Source organism: Pogona vitticeps, chromosome 4 (assembly GCF_051106095.1).
Source record: "Pogona vitticeps strain Pit_001003342236 chromosome 4, PviZW2.1, whole genome shotgun sequence".
Taxonomy (NCBI): domain Eukaryota; kingdom Metazoa; phylum Chordata; class Lepidosauria; order Squamata; family Agamidae; genus Pogona; species Pogona vitticeps.
The window spans coordinates 173,871,899-173,894,098 of NC_135786.1; the positions used below are offsets into that span (position 1 = coordinate 173,871,899).

General features: G+C 37.9%; 1 long non-coding RNA gene across 1 annotated transcript in view; it reads right to left on the reverse strand.

The window, feature by feature from the left end:
• The window catches only part of LOC140706386 (uncharacterized), a 39,245-nt gene extending 18,033 nt beyond the window's left edge, over positions 1-21,212 (reverse strand). Inside the window, exon 1 of the long non-coding RNA XR_012086027.2 lies at positions 20,881-21,212. This is a non-coding gene — a long non-coding RNA (uncharacterized LOC140706386). The remainder of the gene's footprint in view (positions 1-20,880) is intronic.
• Positions 21,213-22,200: the final 988 nt, after the last annotated feature.

Sequence of the window (22,200 nt, forward strand, 5' to 3'; positions counted from 1 at the left end):
ACATTACTAAGAAAGAGTTTAGCCTGTTTTGAATCACTGTTAAAATGGGTAAATACATGACATATGTGTAAGGGCAGATTAAGTTGATGAGGGAATCATGTTTTTTGGAGCAGCAACAAGTTGTTGTTGGTTTTTTTTACTCCTCCACCAGAGGTCCATTTATTTAACTGACAAAGAATTCATTTACATTTAAAAACAACAACCAATTCTCCCTGTGTGAATGTCTATATATGCATTAATTCTTACATAGCCCTTCTGCCAGCGGAGTTTCATAGCCACTAGGCTCTGCTGTTGTGTTCAAAGGGGAGGATGAGGGAGAGGTTTGACCACCAAGGAGTATGTGGCAGCCCCTGCTGCTTCCTCACTCACCCAAATCTTCTTCCAAGATCAATCCAAGGAGGCATCTCTTCACTGAACCCCTCATGAAAAACCCAAAATCTGTGGCTGGAAGGCAGGCATGCAGGCAAAAGGCTGCGGCTTCTGCCTCTCTCTTCGCCCCTCCAGCCAACCAGTTTCAGCTCATGTCTCCTTCTTCACTTCAGCTGTATGTGTGTGTTTTGTTTGCAAGTTTGCAGGTATGTGTCATCTGCCATCATTGCCCAGGCTCTCCTGCATGCATCAGTGCTCAAAAGAAGCAGCTGTGCATGTGAAGGCTTTTCTAGCACCAGCTTGTTCAGCTGTTTCCTATTCTACTTCCCTCTTTTGGGTGCACACACTCAGGGTATACACACATACATGCTCACCTGTTTGCCTCTCTGAATTCCAGCCTTTAGTTGGAGAGAGAGCACATACACCCAGCAAGGGTATCCCTTCAAAAATACCAGACTGAACATTTGTTTCAAGGGAACACAAACTGTCATTCAATCATCGTGTGACTACCATGTGACTCAGAGTCTATTTAACTTGGAATTTATTTACACTGATACATATTCCAACCTATTGCTTTACTGTGAATTAGCCCTAAGACCGCTAATTCTGCCACTAGAAGCTTGAATGTGATAACTATAGGTGTGCATAGTGTGCATGTGTCCATATAGCCGCCTAGAGTGGTCCTGAGTTGGCTAGATAAGCGGGATATAAATAAAATAAATAAATAAAATAAATAAATATACATGAGCAGCAGTCTGTTCTTTTCGATCCTGCATTCACACACAGTCTGAATGTCTTTGGACAGATTCAAACTTCAGGATTATTATGAGCCAAAATGAAAGTTCATAAAGTAAGTGAAATTTCTTGCAGTCAAACTTAACCAATAAAACAGGAAGAAAATCAAAGGAAACTAAATTACCAAACTGAAGCAGATCATGAGTGTGTAGCAGAGGAGATCACAGTGAGATCCTCTGAGAATTGTAGCTTCTCCTAAATTAGCACTACACAAAACAGTAATAATGCTACTGTGTGAAAAAATATATGCAACACTGTGTGACAGGTGATACAGTCTGTCTCATAAAATCATTAGATGTTATTATAAAAACATACATTACAGAAAGCAGTGCCATCACCAAATATCATCTAAGCAAAATTCAAATCTAGGAGGTTTTGTCTCATTCTCCTACCTTTCAAGGGAATTGAAAAGCAGTGTAATAATATACCTAGTAGAAGGCCCAGTAGAAAAAAGTATTTGTTTGCTTCTACTTCTAGAATATTACATTTCAGTCAAAAGTACCAGTTTGGGATCTATATATGCCTCCAGTGTTCTCCTTATTGTGATAATATGATGTAGCATCCTAGTATACAAAGTTCTGTTCAATCCTCCCTATCTTTGTTGTAGCCACTGAAAGTGTTCTGTTAGTTCTGTGCTATATGATTCAGGATCATAAATTTAGCAGTAGGGTGAAATCACCTCTCACCTACCACATCATTTAATGTTTTTTGTTGTTATTGTGGGAGAAGGAATTTCAGCATCTGTGTGACAAAAATAAAAAATAAAATATGGGATAAAAATATAAGCAGCTGAAACATCACTCACAATTTGTTGAGTCCTGGTTTAAAACTAAATCAGAGTGAGGACAGTATTCACATATGCAGTATATATATATATATAATGGCATCTCCTTTATCTGCTTATACACATATCTCATTTTGGGGAGGTTTACGTTTGATTGCACTCTATGCTGCAGGATTTCTGTCTCATCTTTCTTATGAAATGGGGTGGGTGATATCTTATTAGGATGTTGGTTGGGTTATTTCTCAGAGCTCATCAAACAAAAGAGGCCTGTCCACATGACTGAGTGGCCATTTTGCCTGCAGGCATGGCAAGGGGAGGTGGTACATCATTTCCTAAACTGGCTGTATTCTATAATGATCTGTCCCAACTAGTGAAAGAGCCCTTTGTTTGATGAATTGGGAAAGATAATCCAATCAAAAGCCCCCAGGGTTGGAATTTGAAACCTACACTCCTGATTTGTGTTTGCAGCCTGCATTTTGGAGCTGTTTCAAGAAAAGGACCTGGCATAGACGCATGCCGTGACTTTTGGAACTTTCATATTTTTCTACACTGTCTACAGTATATTGGTACACAACTTGATGAAAGTCAAAAGCTAACAATTTTTTAAAAAAATTCTAGTTGTGTAAATTTTTTTTTTTAAAATAACACTTTCTCTTCTGTGTGTACCGAGACTCAGTGTAGCTATCTGAAAGAAAGAAAAAAGAAAAGAAAATGTTATCCAATCTGGTAGGTGATGTACCCACTCTCCCGTTGCCCTGCCTGCAGGCAAAATGGTGGCTCCATTGTGCAGACAGAGCATACTTACAGTCCACTCACCTTGATGTGTGCCCCCCACTACCGGTCTCAGAGATTGACTTTCCAGGAGAGATGTTGGCTTCAACTATCAATCTCCTTCTCTTCAGCTTCTATTTGTTTCACTGCAGCAACTGGAAACAGGTGTTTTTCTTTTGTTTTCAGCTTAACTTCAACAATGCTGGAACAAGTTTCAGAAATTTGTAGAGGCACTCTCACTGATCTGAGTGTAACTAAGGGTTTCTTGTATCTCATTGTGTCAGGTCAAATAAAGTACAAATATCCCTCTTTTGCCTCCTTTGAACATTTTTTTCTGAAGGTGATATACTGTATATCCTTGTTAGCTATTGTACCATCTTGGTTTTGCTTTCTTCCACCAAATGTTTCAAATGCTGCAAAAGAGGTGGGGACGCTCATTGACCAAGAAAGGTTGGTACCTCCCCTGCTGCAGCAATGAGCTCCTATTCCAAAGAACAATGTACAATTTGCTTTTCACTTAGAAAACTACCAAAGATACCTTTTTTTGCCTGTCTTACATTATGCATGCAATTTGTCAAAAAACCCCAGAGTCCTTCTTTGAAGTATATAAAACATCCCCACCATGATTACCATAAAGCTCGCTCCTGCACTACCAATTAAGCACATTGTTCCTGGCTCCACTAAATTTTAAATACCACTTTAAAAAAACCTACAGCAGACACAATTACCAGATTTTATTTGTATAAAAGTATGGTGGAAACAATCTGGAGGACATCAGGGAGCAACTTAGTTTTATTTTCAAAATTAATTTTGTTCTAACCAGGCCATGGAAGAAGAGAGCCAAGAACTCAATAAAAATAAAGTCAGCTTAGTAAAACATGTCATAAAACACCCTTAAAGTTCTCAAGAGACCTCCTCCAGATTCCAAAGTATTTCTCTGAAGCAAAAACTTTAAAAAATGTTCATGGGCAAGCAAAGTTAATTCAAAAAATAAATAAATCTATATACATGGATAAAGTAGACACTGTGGTTATATGCAGTAGTCACTGTATATACAATAGTTAGTACATTCAAATGAACATTTATTTATTTATTTATTTATTTATTTATTTATTTATTTATTTATTTATTTATTTATTTATTTATTTCCTGCCCACCTAATAGCTACTGTACTACTCTAGGCAGCTAATAAATGGACACACAGTTATAAACAATCATGATAAAGATTAAAAAAAACACAGGGGGAAATGGGGTTCCAGACATAACTAGAAGAACTAGAAAAGAAAAAAAAGGAAAATTAATGGTACACTGTAGTCAGTTTTTGGCTTAAAACATTCAAAAATCAGTGGCTACTCTGCTCTGCTGCAGATACATATTATTTATTTTTTAAATCACAGGTTAATTATGTTTGTCAGTTGAAATAGTCAATATATGCTTCATTGGCCTATTACCAGTGCAGGCAGAGTGTTTGGATTGCTAAATGATGATGGACTCCAAAACCACTGGTTCCAGGACCAGTGGGCAGGGATGATGGTTATTGTGGTGTCAACATTTGGAGATGACATGCTCTTTGCCACTGCCAGGACTTGTCCATTTATTTTGAATAAAGAAATGTGGAAATACATTGTGTTTAAGCTTTTGCAATAAATAAGAAAATCTAAAAGAACAAATTTACATGAAATAGTTGCATATGTATGTATGGAAAGTGCATATGGGTCTCAGGATAAGATATTGCTATAGGTCATAAAACTGGTACAAAATATGCTTACTCGGGAAAAAAAATTCAGTGTGACTAACTTCCAGAGAGATATACAGAAATGAAACTTAGCTGTGTAAATGGGTAATGTGAAGAAGAAAAATTGGGTGATAATTTTATTGGAAAATGAAAATATCATAAAAATACTTGAAAATATTCAGAAATGATTAATCTTTTCAATATTGATTTTGCAGATCAGTCAAAGTTTAATTCACTCTGCACTTAGTGTGGCTGTACAAGAACGTAATGCTGGGCAAATCTGAAATCCCAAATTTACAAATTCTGATTAATAAAAGGACCTGGAACAAAGTTCTTACCGATTCTTAGGGAAACAAAAATGTGCCAGTTTTTCTTTCATATTTGGATTTTCTCAGACTGAATTTTTTTAAGTGAGCCTAATTTTGTTCCAACACAGAACCAGCCAATTTTATAACACAAATCAAATGTTAACCACAGACAAGAATGCCTGAGGACTGTGATTTTTTTGTAAATTCCAGGAAGAATTGACCTGAGCTTTTATGTCTCAGAGCAGAACTTATTATGATTTTGTTTTAAATAATTGATTTTTTAATTATACTGATAATTGCCACTATTGCAATTGTTACTCACCCTGTGAATTTAATGGCCAAGAGGAGATTTGATCTCAGCCCCCTTGAATGCTAGTGAGGATCTGAAAATCTATGGTTTTTTTTTTCTTTTTCTCATATATGGATTTTTAAAACTACAAAGCTTTTTTCATCCTGAATATATGATTTATGAATTTTGGTCAATTCTTCAAAAGTCGACTGACTTACTACTCCCTGTTTTCTCTGGTGCTAACAAAAAACTACTTCATAAAAATTTGACTTCCTTTCTCCTGGCCACCACATGCCTCAAAATTGCTACACATTGGAAGCGCTATAAAGCTGAAGTGAATCCATCTCACGTCAGAGAAATTGATGTATAAAACAATGGCCGTAAAAGGACCCAGTCACTGCTGGTATCCATTCATACTGTTTGGAAACAAAGACTCCTGTTCTGGCCTGCCTACACACTGTACAAAATTTTGGAGGAGTACTTTTTGACAGCCAGGCCAGATATTTAGCAGACCTCCTGTCATATTTCATACAAATGAAATTCGTTTTTGTGAAGGGCTGTTTAGATATGAACTACTTGTTTTCTTTTAGATACAAACTACTTGCTTTCCCTTTCCCCCCCTTCTCTTATTGAATGTATTGTAATTTAATGAAGTTTATTTTAAAAAGTAGATTAATCTGACTGTCATCCATCTGCACTGACCAAGTTGAATAGGTACTACTACTGATATTCTAAGCATGGAGAAGCAGACAATGGCTTGAATATCTTATGTTTATTTTTATTTTTTAAAAAAACCCTACCGATTCTGAATAAGGGAAAAGAATTGAAAATTTAGAAAATTTGGTTCTGCTGAATTTCTTCTTCTGCTGGGCCAGTGACTGCATTTTGCAGTAGTCAGGATACATATGGGTGATAGATTTGTTTCATATCAATTTATGACTACTGCAGAATTCAGTCACTGCCTAGCACAGGAGGATATTCAGAAGAACCAAATTCTAGTATTACTAATCCATTTTAGTAACATTTTATTTAAAATAAAAGCAACAGAGTGGGGGAAACAGGACTGGTAGTGTATTTGTTGTGACATGGACAAACTGCTATATGGCTTATGGTAAAATTTATAATAAATCTGAAGACCTGAAATGTGGAATCCCCTTTTTATATAGACTTCCAGAAATGTTGTTCCATTGTGTGCCAGCTTGTCCAAACTGTTACTAATTTTTCTTCTTATAGTTTAATTAAAAATGGAACAGTGGAGGCTTTGAAGAAAGTTTGTTCTACTACTTACTAGTGGACCCTTAGAGAGGTATGTAGAGGGACTTGTAGCTGTGGCAACAAGGTTTGTTGACATATTGACTGGTGAGATGGGGAGAATCAACCTCATCTCTAAATTTCTAGAAACTTAAGTTAAACTTCTATAAACTTCACTTAAGTGAAACTCAGGAGCCCTGGATATGAATCCACATTCAGCCATGGAAGCTCATTGGAGGAGTAAAATTGGTAAAACCACTCCTTAAATATCTCACTTACCTTGAAAGCTCTATTATGGTTGCTATAAGTCAGTTCTGACTTGATGGAACATAACAACAATAATACAGTGTGAAATTGAAACATTCAATGTTTATTATTTATTTTCATTCCTTCATAACTTTCAAAATCTTTTTTAAAAACTTATCCAGATACCTTTAGGAGTAAAATCAAAATATATGTTCTTCTAGCTGCATATAGTGTAGATTGTAGTGTAGATTGTATTATATGATACCCTCTCATTACCAAATAAATTATGTTTTTTGTTTTAGTCATAGTGGTAGTAGTTTTTTAAAATGTTATTTAAATAGTGAGAAGTGATTTATGAAATGGATACATAATTGTCAATGTTAAATCCTCTAGACTCTGGACCTTCTGGGGTCGAGAAAGCTGATCTCCCAGAAAAAGGTAGTACTGCACCTGAGTCAGCAGGAGAGGCTGACCTGCCAGCCAGTCCTTCAGAATGCTGCAGGATAAAGGCACGTACCTATCTAGAAATCCCCAGAGGAAGTTCTCAACTGCAGAGAAAGGTGTTGTGTATCTGATTTATCAGACTATCCAGTAGACTTCTAGGACCAGTCTGCCTCTTATCACTTGCCAAATAGATCCTTCAGCAAGGAATGGTCCAAGGCGCTTGACTTTGGGGATTTTGAAGAGCCAGGTGCTCCTGTAGATCCAAGATCCTTGGAGGAGGGCAAAATGGAGAAGGCCAAGATCTAGGAACAGACTGCTGTGCACAGTTTGTGAGGTGTGGGACCTTGCTGCTAGATTGCCTGTTGCAGTGTGGTGCAATACTTGACCTGGACTATTTATCACTAGGTCTGTATGTTTTTCACTCCTTGCATTCTGGCTATTTCTTGTCAGCTACTGAGCTTGGACTATTGACTTTTGCTCGGATACTCCTTGCTTGCACTGATGCCACTGTGCTTAAGTCCAATTATTTGTTTTTCTGACAGCTCAATAGTTTAGGTAACTGACTGCAGAGCCAGAGGTGGGGAGTTCAATATCCCACTCTGCCTTCTGGAAGAAGATTCAACCTGTGTGGCCTTGGGCAAGCTGCACAAACCTAGGATGGCTCCAGAAAATGGGAATGGCAAACTACTTTGGATTACTCTAGAAAACACTGAAAATGGTCACCATAAGTCAGAATTTACTTGATGGCATATAATTATTATTATTTATGGTATCTGAACAATTCTCCAATATCACATTTTATACAAACAGTTTTCCCCCCTGTCATTTTGCTTTATATCAGGGGTCCCCAACCCCTGGTATGCGGCCTGGAACTGGGCCACAGAGACAGATCTCTGGCCCCCACCCCGCACACACACACACACTGGGCATGTCACACTTGTAGAGGAGCATGTTGCGCTTTGCGGACGGGTGTGTCACACTTGCAGGTGGGCATGTGCTCATGGGTGGGCATGTCATGATCCCTCGCATACACACGAGCGCAACACGCCCCTCTGCAAGTGCAACATGCCCATCCCCGAGCATGAAACACCAACCTGCAAGCGTGACATGCCCACCTGCAAATGCGGGGGTGCCCCCACTCCTTGCGCACAGAGCCTACACCCCCCAACCAGTCCACGGTCCCCAAAAGGTTGGGGACCACTGCTTTATATAATCCAACTTCTGTAAATAGTCATTAGGAATACCATATTATGGATAATCCTGGCTTTGTTCTCTAGCTACACTTCTTTACCCTTAAGGATAATTTTAGCTTCACTTCAGGTATTCTTCCAAGTGTCAGCCTTCTTCAGATTCCTTGGCTGCAGTCTCGGCATTGATCAATGATTGAATCAATCATGTTGTTGCAAACAAAGAGAAGAATGAAATGCCAGCCACACAGTTTAATTTAAAATTCTCATTTCAATTTAAACTAACATCTTAGTTTAAAATGTATGACTCGGATCTTTAAATTAACTGTGTTTCCCAAAGATGCACTATAATGCATGCCTGATGCATATCCATATTACAGAATTAAGCAGATCTAACATTCATATTCCTTTTGTAGGGAACTCTGGGAATTGTAGTGCAAGGAAGAATATTAGAATTCTAAGCATCATGGTGAATAAATTTACAATGCATGCGTTTCTTTAGGGTATGCCTTTACTGCTAAGGGACTATTAAACCAGACATGCAGAACTTTTGACCAGCTGTTTTCATCTACAATACTTCCAGCATGGCAAATATTAAGCATTTGTTTTGTCCAAATATATGGGTGACCAAAGGTTTTCCCACTCTGATATTACATCAATATAGGTTCATAGAATAGATTTGCTCTGTCTTTAAAACTTTCATTTTCCCACCTAGGTACTAGTTCCCAGAGCACCACAGTTTCTGACCTAGTCACTTTTTCTTCCCTGACAAATAAACTATATATAGTGAAGTTTTTCAGGTTTTATGCTTCAAGGAGAGTTCTGTTTCACAATATCTACATTATTATGTGAATGCAGCCTTCCTGAGGTCAATGGTTAGTTGGCATTCAAGCTCCTCCAAATGAAAAGGAAAGGGAAAAATAAATTGGAGATAATATCCCAAGGCAGGTACTTTGAACTGCCAGTATTGTGAGAGCCGGCATAACTGCAATTATGCATTCTTGCTGTTTTAACAGTTATTATATTTCTAAATATTTTTTTTTACCAAAGAAAACACAAAAATCAATGCAGAACTTGGGAAATGTGTTTTTTTTAAAGAGTGAGAAAGAATATAATGAAACTCACATCATCTATTATTGAGCAATAGTAGGATAATGTTCTGGTTCCCCAAATATTATCCTACTTTTACAGTTAGAGATGACTTTGGTATGTGATTAGCTTCATTTTCCTCAAAACAACTTCCTAAATTTTGAATTGATTTGGAGCCAGATTTATGCATGTTTCAAACAGCGAACCAATGAAATCAACAGAACTTCAGCTATGTGTGTTATGGGCTTACAAACCTCATCTAATTTATAGAAATTTATAGCAATGTATAGCTATTTTTTCCTTTCCAAGGAATGTGAGGTATTTAAGATATTTAAGGCATTTATCCTCTGAGCAGGGATTTGGACCTACTGTAGGTCCCCTAAGTCCTTGGGACATCAATCCTTCCATGACACCACACTGACTCTCAGGACTTCAATTAATCATGACTAAAATTAAGTTTTATATGTTTCACTGGGTCTGCATCCATTCCATGGTCTCTTTGGATCTGAGGGAAAACATGCTTTGCTAGGAACAGGAGACTGTCCTCCAAACAACTTGTGAGATATCTGCCTGTAAGAGATTTTTACAATGGTACCATGTTGCTTCTGTAATCCATCAAAGTTGCCATGCTTGAGTTCTGTTCCTGAGCTCCCCAATGCTGCTCTGCAAACTGTCTCAGATATTATTGAAATTACAAGGAGGTTACTTCATAAGCAAATGGAGGATCCATTCACAGGATAGAACAGTACATGTAAATGTGTGGAAGGCACATGTTAGTGGCTAGGTACAAACCTGTATCTGTTCATAGCAGAGGTGGGCAGAAAGCAGGTTTAAGTCTACCTTTGATTTTTGAATCATTTGAAGTAGATCAGCCAGGATTTCTGGCTCCTAGATTTTTAACAGTAGCAGCAACCAAATGACTTCTTCTCCCTAACTTATGTTACTGAAAAGAAGGCAACTTGAAGTAACTGAGTGCATTTTGGTGCAGAAAGACTATGAGATTTAGCTGGTTTTAAAGGTGTATGTTTTTTGTATCAGGCAGATCTTGGTGATCTTGCAAGTCTTGTAAGATATTTAGACGTAACACAGTTAATAAAAACATTGTGTGCACAACAAACGTTAGGACAGGAGTCAGCACAATAAAACAAAAAGTAAAAATCAAGGGAGAGAAATTTGGCAAATTTCTCAACAGTTTGCTGAAGCAAAAAGGGTTTTAAGTGTCTATGTCATGTCCATCTATCAAAAAATCAGGTTTCAATTTGTGTAGGAAACCATGATATAGAAAAGGTGGTAAATTCACTTGCTACTGTGGGGTGGGGGCTCCCCAAGGTTGCTAAGCTGTTATCTATTGTAGTGAGAGCACACTCTCCTAGTGGGCCAGCTGCTTCTGAGGGAGGACCCCTTCTTCCTCTTTCTCATAGAGATAGAGAGCTAACTTCAAAGCCTTTCTTCGGCCAATCCTAACTGGCATTATGTAACCAGTAGCTTATCTGTTACTATCAACAATCTGTAAGCTTGTTAAAGTTAATAAAAAGGAGCTCTCTTGGGGGTGTCACCCAAGACGGGCAGGAGGACTCCGCTGGCGGACATCTGTGTGTCGACTCTCTTCATTAACTTCTTTCTCTAAAGCTAAGTGCCTTCTTAATTATCACCCACTTTCTGTTTCTGTGATCACCTAAACCATCAGCCTTCTTTTGATCCCGTGATCACTACACTACTGCTAACATTTCAGTGGTTTCCTAGTAAGAGAAAAAAATATCACTGTCCCATGATCACTCTTCCAATGTCCTCCTTCCAATATTCTGAATCTGCTCTGTTACTGCAATGGTGAAAGTAGTTCAAGCCAGGGAAAAGCCTGATGCTCAGAAATGAGGTTGCAGGTAAATAGACTGTGTTTGTAACTTTTCCAGATAGCGTGCATTTTTGTTCCATTCTCTGATTGTTAACCGCTGTAAAAAATGATGTCAACCACCATTGTATACTCATTGTTTTCAACTCCCACCTTTAAATAGTGTCTTGAATTGCTGTAAGCCACCTTGGGTCCTTTTCAAGGAGATAGGCAGGGGCGGGGTAGAAGTCTAATAAATAAATAAATAAATAAATAAATAAATAATCCCATTAAATGCCTGTGTCACTAAGAGTCATCAAAGAGTAAGACAGCCTCTGTACAGAAAGTTCCATAAGCTGGATGACTGAAATGAAAAGAAGCTGGTCCCTAAATTATAAAGGAGTAGTGAAGGGAGTGATATTTTTTAAAATGAAAGAATACTTCCATATACCAAGTCAGACCATTGGAAGGTTTTACTAAGTATTGCCTTCATTGATTGGCAACAGAACTACATGATTTTCAGGAGGCAGCATTTCACTGCCCTCTATGCCCTAGAGATTCCACATATTGAATATGTGACTTTTGTATGCAAATGTGTGTTTCCATTACTGACTTATGGCCATTAAAACAAGCCAGGTAACAACCATAATATTAGTTTTAATGGAATGTATCTACATTTTTCTATGTGCACTCAATCAACACATCTTCCTTGGCCTAAATCAGAGTTGATAATTTCAGTGACCTTAGGAACCAAATGCTTGTCTCCAGACTTAACTGTGGTTTACACCTGACTGGGAAACAACTTTAAAAAACCATTCACACCTCCTCAGCCACACCCATCCACACACATACAAAGTGCTCAGGTAGGGACAATCAGTTTCTAGTTTTGAGTTTAGGGAGGGTGAGGATCAAGGCAGAATTCCAGCCTGTAGGTTGAAAATTGCTTGTGGGGGATCCAGGAAAAATTTTCACCGGACTGGTTTTGGAATGTCCATGGGGACCACAAAAATACACTGGGGGCACATGTTGCCTACCACTGGCCTAAAACCGATCTAGCTCAGAAGTTCATCTCAATGGTCCCAATGGAATAAATTCTCTAGTAAATTTGTTTAGGGCTATTGCATTAGTCCCATAAATGGGTGGCCAACAGAAATAATTCAATATCTTCCTGAATAACCTTAAAACCTTATCCTGTGTTGGCATGTGAGTTGATTTTCTGTATGCAAAATATACTACTTTTTTTCTTTAAAAATTGCTTCTAAATATTTACAATATGGTAGCTTCTGCTAATATAATTGCCTCTATAAAACATCAAAAACTAAACATAAATTCTCCTTTTTCACCATGTATGAGAGCTTATAAAATATTTAGATTAGACTGCTCATTTTTTATCCACAGACTTTAATATCCTATAAAATATGCACCAGATGCACAAGCTTGCCTCTTGTTTGTGTTCTTTCATATTATATTTTTATTCTTGTCATTCTGTACTTCAAATTGCAAATCAAGATGCTTTTGAGGTAACTTGTGATTAATTTAAGACACAACTTGGCTTCTTTCAGATTTGTACAGACTGGCAGCAATTTTTCCATAATATAAAATTGTGTGACATAAAAAACCTAAATCGGGGTAGGGCCAAAGAAAAATCAAGCTTCTGTGTGTACGAACTGCTACATTTCTGATGTCACTTCTAGCAATCACAAGTAGACTTGCCAGGAAAAAAACATTTCCCCCTTTTTTAAAAATAGCCACAAATGACCCTCTTTTCTTTTCCCTTTATGTTAGCATCTTCCTTTAAATTAGCATGTTCTGAGAATGTTCAGTGCTTCCGAAGTATTACTAGCATTCCAAAGCATTCCTAGCACTACATAAGTGGCATTTATTCACCACCTTTCTCTCTCTCATTTTCCTCTGTCTCCTTTTCAACATTACTGGCCTCCCACTGCAAGCAGCAGAAGGGAAATAAGTCAATAAGAGACCTGAGACTGATGAAATGTTCCCCTTTGGTGGAGTTGTAGTCAGGGATAATCAAGGCTCTTGATCTGCCAGAAAATGTTTTCCCAATGCTATACCTCTAGTCTACCTCCATTCCCTGTCTCCGATTTTGAAATGATCTCACCATCATAAGATAATAGAAATCTGATCTTTTCTATGACTTCTGAGATACTATCCCAGGAACTGTAGCATTGTGCTGTAAATTCCTAAATAACCTTAGTGTGTAAGTGGAATGTTATCAGGCTAGGTAAGGAGCTCCCTGTTCCTTGAGACATGAATTCTGTCCTGGAGTAGTGGTGGGACTTGGCACGTGCTTTAAGCAGCACGTTTTTATAGATACCACACTAAGGGTACAATTTATGTCACAGTTTATGTCAGCTTGGGTACTGATGTATTTGAATTAAAGCCCAGTGACTACATGACATACAGCTGAATGTTCAGCCACCAGGGTGTTTGTTGTTACTGGGTTGACATATCTTTTGTTCCCTTTCTGCCAGTGTGATTGTTTGATCCAAAGCAGAGGTGCACTTGTGTGGCTGTCAATTCCCCTCAACCAAGCACCCCTTGTCTCCAAGCAATTTACTGTTTTTAAAGGTTTCTCATCTGCCCTGGAACAGATGTCCACCCAAACAATGAATGTCCATGGTTAGAGTGAGAAACATGGGTGGGACTAGATGAATGGTAAAACATCATGAATATATTATACCCCTTTCATGGTGATTATTGAAAGCCACATATAGTCACTTGAATGTACTCACTTAGCATTTGTTCCCGTGTTTTTAAAAAGCCAGAGTCAAGTCAAATCTGAGTTGGAGGTGAAATCAAGCATTTATTTTTTTTCTCACACATAGCACAGCAGAACAGGATCTGACAGATATATGAAACTGAATCATAAAGGATTCTGTTGAATCCTGGTTAATTGCCTGCATTTTCTATTTTCAAGCTGTGCAACCTGAAGAGTAGTCAAAACTTTCGACAATTTATGAACAAATTCCCGTAGGTAAGTTGCTGCTTAGAATAGCAATATTGATGGCATTGATAAACATAAAACATGTAAAAGAAAAATCCTTAACAAACTAGCTGTTTTCCAAGCAGGCAGGTTGTTTGATTAGATTTAGCACAAAAAAGCCACAAACATGGACTGACCACCACTGGCTGAAATCCTGTTGTGAAGCTCTGCATGCATACCAGTGATGATGTCATCAGCAATGGTAAATTACCACTCATTAAAGGATCTCTTTTTGGATTTTAGGATGTACAGTACACAACTTCATTGCATTGGGCATGAGTGATATGCACCGTGAAATCGCTTTTAATCTATGGTAATTTGCCTTTAGTTAGTGATGATTTCCCACAAATGATATTTCCACTGTGTATACAGAGCTGCACAGCCGGATTTCAGCAACTGTGTATTGGCAATATTCATACAGACATAATCTCCAGCTATGACAATAAACAATAGCCAACATTCAGAACTGTAACTCCACAAGTATCACTAGTGAATGATTTCTCCTTATTCTCTTATCATACTTATTTGTTTGCATGTCATTTAGGTACAGCAAGTGGCAGAATATGTAGCAGACACCATTAAATGCAAAATTAATAGCAATCCTTATTATCTGCAAGATAGCTGAAGCAACTCCTCATGAATATCTAAAAATATTGATAGTTTCTAGCTCCATGATGTTAACAATTTATCCTTCATTTATATGAAAAACAAATATATTCCTCAAGTGTCTGTATTGGAAGGAATGGCTTGTTGACTCTATTCTTCTTTTTACATCTTAAACTGTACTCTTTGATAGTCACAAAATTTCTCTGCGGGAATTGCATATTATATATCAGTCAACTTGACTAATTGGGGAACTCCTATTCTCATGTGGTTAATAAAATATGTACTTGAAGAATAAATAACACAAACTATTGGTAACCAGTCCTTAATAATATAACATAAAAATGATTTCAAATAGCATAAAATTGTATATAGTATCTCATTAGTAGTGTATTCATGGGAGAAGAAATCATACTGATTTCTCCTGTATATTTTTTACTAAATATACATAGGGTTACAGTCTGACTATTTTTAGCTTGTTTATTTAGTATGAAGTCACGGTGTACATAAGTCAGTGCACATAACGTTGTTCTTCAAGACACTATATTCAATCAATCTAAGGCAGCTGCACTGATGTTATTGAGACTGTTCCATATTATGGATTATAGTCATCAGCAATAATTTAACCAGTGATACCTTATTGTTTGTCTCACCCAAAACTGACTCTGAACAATTCAACCAAGCTACTTTAGATAAACTAATGGAAGTTTTTTGATGTTTTTTACAAGAAAAATTAAATTCAGTCATTAATCCCCTGCATTGTCCCAATGACATAAGATGGAGCCATTTTATATTTATCATTTATATTTATCAGCCATGTTATATTTATATTTATCAACATGATTTAATGTCCTAGCTAACTCCACTCTTGTCCATGGTGTACAGGAATTCTTGTTTCAAAGTCCTGAAGACTTTAACACGTCTGGTCCTGTTTGGGTACTGAAAGAGTTCTTATCAGATGTTGAAGACATAAAAACATAAGTATAGATGATAAGGGGCTATGAGGCCAAAGTCACAAGAATCAACATGGTTCTTACAGGATATATCAGGATTTTTATATTGGAGCTCCAGCACCTAATTCCAGCCCTTAGTCCTCATCCATCAAGACTAAATGCAAGAACAGGAGTAATTACCTTCCTGACATTGTTTTGTGGTGTGTTTTCTCATCCCATGAGAATTTCATTGTATTAAAGATTTGCAGTAGCATTAGAATTAGTGTTGTAGCTATTGTTTGGACAAAATTTGCATGCTTTTTATTTCCTAACCCTTGAAGAATTCCAGTGCTTCCTCCAATGACTGAGGCCATATACTGAAGCCCAGAATTTATTACTTCTTCTCAGGACTAGATATGGGCATGACTGGATTCATGCCAAGTCATTACAAGTCATTGGACTTCCCTTCTCTACGTCCTCCAGCGACTACCCAGATGCAATGGTGGGGCAGAACTGCCTCCTCCTCTGTATGGGCAGCAGCTGGAGGAAGCAGAAAAAGAAAGTCTTGTGTTCCTGCTGTGACTGGATGGTCATGCAAAGAGCAGGAGACAAGCAATGTGCACTGGCTGGTGAGGGAGGGAGCCAGCCATGAGGTTGGCAGAAGGGAACATGTGGCATCTGTGCCACAATGATGACTTGCGATAACCCAGCATGAAGGAAGTCATATCCATCTCTGTTGAGGATCATGACTTGGAAATAAGGACATCCTGATGCCCCCAGCAGTTTCTGGAGTTACAGTTCTCTCATGATAGCTACAGGAGATCATATATGTATGGATACTACCAATACACAATGGCTAAAATCCTGTTACAGAATTTTGGATGCACAACCCAAGGGAGCTTCAAGAAGCAATAGGGAATTTGCTTTTATGAAAACCTGCTGATGACATCACCTTCATGGATTTTACAGAGTATGCAACTTCATCACATTGTGGTTGAGTCACATACACTCTGAAAGCACCAGACTTATGGCTACAGCCACTATGTACTTATTTAGTTATTTCTTCAGTGTACTAGATTGGGTTAGATATGTGCTAAAGTAGTGCAAGTCACATACGTCTATCAATCTGAGAATCTAGTTTGCCCAAATTCCTGTTGTTGTTATGCACTGTCATTTATAACTTACAGTGACTCAAAGATCTAAGTACCTGTGCTGCTGAAAGTTCAGGTGGCAGTCAACTATATCTAAAGAAATAGCATACTAACAAATTATTTACATGAAGCTAGAAATATATGGCTATGGACAACAAAGGTAGAGGTTAAAGAAGTGCAAAATATATATATATTTTCTGTGTGTGTGTGTGATGTTTAGAAGAGATGCCATTCAGTCTTTAGCCAAGTTTAACACAACACGTAAACCAGCATTTGTGTCAACCAGTAATGCCAGGTTTCCTTTGAAAATGTATGTGATACTTCCAGAGGAATTACTGCTGTCAAAGGAAGCTTGGGTACCAAATGTCCTAACAGATGCTGATTCAAAGTGCTTTATTTTATTCCTTCCTTTGAAACCAAGAGAAAAGGATGCATTGCTTATGATGAAAGGCACTCTAGGGAAACAAGTCTGAGTATCCATGAAATAACAAGCTGAAAGTGTCTGAAAGCTGACCCAAAATGGGGATGCAATAACAAACCTAATAGCAGCCCAGGCACCATCTGAGTTCACAGAAGCTCCAATATGACTCTTATAAATGGATTATGACTGGCAGGGGATAGCCCCCATCCTGGTCTACAAGCCCACTCTACCCACATCCAAAGAGATAAGTAGGTCTCACATCCAAAGTAAAACTCTTACATCCTAATTGAGTATAGATATCAACCATATTGTTTGCGGCATTTCCATTTTTCCCCCTGAAAGCCTTTACTACACATGCCACCATGCTTTCCCATGAGAGTTTGAGGAATGAAAAAGGTTTCATGAAGGCTTTCACGGCCGGGATCTAATGGTTGTTATGGGTTTTTCAGAGGAGTGCTGTCCTCTGAAGATGCCAGCCACAGAGACTGGCGAAACGTTAGGAAGAACAACCTTCAGAACACAGCCAAAGAGCCTGAAAAACCCACGACAACCAATGAAAAAGGTTGTTTCTTCAGCCTGAAATATGAACGTTGGTTACATAGTTCAGTCAGTGTTTGATTATGCAGGTTCTTCTTGTCAAAGTGAATATAGATTGTGGCTCATTTGAACACTAACATTATTTTTTATTTTTTATCTTTGTCATGAGATTGAAGGAGACTAGGACTTGCAGTCAGAGATTAAAGGACAGTGGGAACTGTAGTCAATGAGAAAGAGAGAAAATGGAGTCTGTTAGGCTTTTAAAAATGAAAGGAAGACATAGGAATGTGAGAAAGGCAGAGAGGTTATTTTTCTTAATTTAAAGCCAGCTTGGTACAGCATGAAACTGATAAGGATGCACGGACGAGGAGGCACAGAGAGCACAAACACCCAACAAATCATTTTCTAATTGGAATTGAGATAAATCACCTGCATCTTCATGAGAATTATGGGTGGAATGGACAGTTACACCTCTTTGAGTTGATTGGATTATGGTCAAGAAGGAGGTCCAGAGAATGTAGAAAAAATGGACAATGGGTTATGTGGGAGAGATTCTTGTTTGATTCGAGATCTATGATGATGGATTGATGGTTTGAGTATGTGGCTTGGAGGAGAAAGAGGATGTAAGTAAGGGAAAGAAGGAAGTGGGGTTAGCCAACCTTAACTCAGTTTAGTGTTTGTTATTTTTAATGGGAATTAGTTGTTGTATTTAACTGCGGTATTCTTTTGAACTTGTTCTTTATGCTAAGCTTGAGCATAAACAAACTGTTTCTAGGAAACTATATTTTCTTAATAAAAATAATTATAAAAATCTTCAACAAGGATTGTCTCTTGGATCAGCAGGGTTTGGCTAAATCCAGAGGAGTGGTAACGGCCATTGACTAGCTACCAGAGAAGTCCTAATTAACTGAGCGGTTGTGAGTTCTGAGGAACTACAAAGCCCATCTGTCTGTACTTGCAAAGTAATGAGTAAAAGGTCAGACCTATTCTAGGTGCTAAGGCTACGCACTGCTGGAGGTTGAGGACTTGCCCCAGTGTAAAGGTGGTAGATTTGTGGCTGAGGAATTCCCTGACCGAAGGATCCATGCTCTTTAGGAAGATTAGGTCCTGACAATATTTGGGTGCAGTGAGTCACTGCATTCTCTTTAGCCCTATATGGAAATGTGTGGAGCTCAAAAGGGTCAAGGGGAGTGGTCTAGCCCTGCCCTTCCACTGCCATGTTGAACATGAAAATGAAAATGTCTGAAGAGTGGGAAGCTGCTGGTGAGAGCTATTCACTACTTTCAATCCCACTTTTCTGCTGCCCCCAATCCCCCCCATTCTTCTTTGCATCAGCAAAAGTTCACAGAGGGTTGACAGTACATCATGCTAGCTCCTTACAACCATCCAATGTCTGGGGCTTAGCATGATGTTATTCTCCATCAGTAAACATGACCACATGGAGTGCCACACATTGAGGAGATGCATAAGCTGCATAAAAGCAACCTTTGGTCTGAAACTATGTCATGTTTTCCTCTCCCTCCCAGGAAGTATAATCACTTTTACTCCACAGATCTGGATGTTCTGTACTGATTAGATAAGCTAAATGCCAGCTCTCACTTAGGGACCAAAAGGCTGCAGTTATTGATCAGCATGTTGGACTAAAATATCAAGAGAACCGAAAAGGAATGGTAAGAAAAGAGAAAAGAAGAAAACAAAGGAAGAGGGGTTCCCTCCCCAGCTTCCTTTTTTGGAACTTAAGTTTCAAAGAAAGTGTTTTCACCAAAGAATGGAATTCTCTTGTTTGACAAAAGTGACTAATATCCACTCACAAAATTTGTATTACATGTATGGAGCAAGATAGACAATAATGTGAGATACAGGTCCTAAGCCTGTGAAAGGCAACTTGTCTTTTGTTGCTACAGGCTCATTTGGTAGAACATAAGTAGTTTCTCCCTGTTGCCAAATACAACAGTTGAGGAGAGAATTGTTACAGGTTATGGAAGACCAGTATTAGAAAAGTGCTTCAGGAACTAGAATCAAGATCTCAACCACATTTTTTTTTTTTTTGGTAAAATCATTCCTTGAAATAAGTTCTGTGTATTTTTAGAAACTAGAAGATGGATCCACCATGGTATCAGGCTTCTTTTCCATTAAACATACAAACCTTTACCCCTTTCTGTAATGACATTTAGGGTATTCTTGAATCCATGTTGTTGAATTCTATTCCATACATGATCTAAATGAAAGTCTTGGGTATTGGTTACAGCAGAAGCCTTTTTAGAAGAATTAGGACCTCTGGATTCTAGGTCAGTTAACATGGTCCAGTGTACTATAAAGTGATGGTTCTTTTAATGCATGCTCCATTTCATGTTGGAGGTAATTTATTGCATGGCCTCCCTTAAACTTGCCTGGCTAAAATTATCTGAAATCTAAATATCTTCAAACTATATTGTCCTCCCCTGAAATCTTGACATAACCCATGGGGGGAGGGGTGTCACACTGCTGTGAGTGAGAATAACAAGTAAGGAACATTGAATGTACATCAAAGAGACATGAACTTAATTTCTTCTTCAGCCATGAAGTTCACCAGGTGACCTTGACCTAATTATTGTCTCTTAGGATAATTACCTTATAAGATAGTGGGCAATGAGCCATATAAGAGTGGGGAAAGGACCCTCTCCATTGTGTATCATTTTTGGCACTAGTTAATTGTCACTTAGGTGATCGGACAGTGAGTTAGGTCATACTGTATTTTGGACTGCTTGTGGCATGGTCCAATTCAAGCTATTTTTTGGTGATAGCACAATGTACAGGAAATCACGAACCACCTTGACCCTGCTCTGTGCTCAGTCTGGATCTATGTGGTTCGGTGGCAGGGCTACTCATTTTTTGGTTGAAAACAGGATATTACATGCATGGAAGGATCACTTTAAAGGAGATTTCACTCAGCAAAGTGACCCTTTCCAGTGCCATCCAATGCAACCCAGCTTCCCTGTCTGATCGGACCCTCTTCCAACACCTTTTAAAACAAAAGAGAGGTCACTTAGCTTTAGAGCCCAACAGCCAGACAGACCTTTGCAAAGAGTTTTCCGATTTTAAAACCAACAGCCAGCACAGAAACAAACCCCCTGTACAATAAATATAGTGTACTCACCCAGAACAGGCAGTCTCTCTGTTTTAAAAAAGAAAGTCAAAAATCAAAAAATTTAAAATTAAATAGCCCCCCTCCCACAAAAAAAAATTACAGTCCGTACAGCACAGTACAAGGCAGTACCAGGCAGTAGGCAGTCTGAAATCTCTCTCCGTATCCACAGTCTCTAACCATTTAGGTGAGTGAGGTAGCAGACAAGCAGCCTCTTCCCTGGCCAATGATTAACTGAAAGTTCAAATTTTCTGCCTTCCCCGGTTTTTGTTTGTTTGTTTGTTTGTAAGTCAAAGCTCCATTTGCAAGTCAAAGCAAAATTTTGTGAACGGAGCGGTTCATAACTCGAAATGTTTGTAGGTTGGGATGTACGTAAGTCAAGGCACCATTGTAGACAAATTGGCCAACACACCCTGCAATTTATAGCTTCCTAGCTCAATTTTTTCTGGGTAAGGCTTTCTGTGTGGGATTGCATAAAATTTGACTTTTCTTCTCTGTTTTTTGTGTTGTTCCAACACAAACCAAAGAAATGAACATGTGAGTACCAAAACATTTGCAGCTGCAACAATTTTCTGAGAGAAGGGTTGCATTTTCTGACAGAATTACAAGGGTGCCAATATTTTTGGCCATGACTGTATATATTCAAGCAAGTCCATCTTCGGGCAAATATTATTCAGTTCTTATGGTTAGAAGGAGTGTGTTGGCCTTTAGCTAACAGGCAACTAGTAGAGTCACTTCTTCATATAAAACCACTTAGATGTGAGTTTAATAAATTTACAGAGTATTATTTATTATTTTTATTTATTTTACTAGATTTATACACTGCCCATCTAGAACATGTCTATTGAGGGAATGAAATGACATGAATGAATGAGCTATTAAGGGAATGAAATAGTTTTCCATACTATCTAATTATAAAACATATAAATAAATAAATAAATAAATAAATAAATAAATAAATAAATAAATAAATAAATAAATAAATAAATAAATAAATAAATAAATAAATAAATAAATAAATAAATAAATAACATTGACCCATGTAGTTTTCTATTTAAAAAATTAAACCAAGAAATGTTCCTTATTTTTGCATTGCTTTTTATTGTTTCCATGGATTTATTTCAGTAGCAGAAGAAGAACTGAAACGGTACAGAAATGTGTAAAGAATGTTATCTTACTAGAAGGAATGTGGACATAGATTGAGAGCAAAGTGGATCCATATGGTTTTCAAAGCTGCTTTTGTGCTTACATTCCTGCCCACTGATTTCTTTTTCTAGCCACAAACAAATAAATAATGGCCTAAGCCCCACCTGCATTTTTAATACGGGGGGG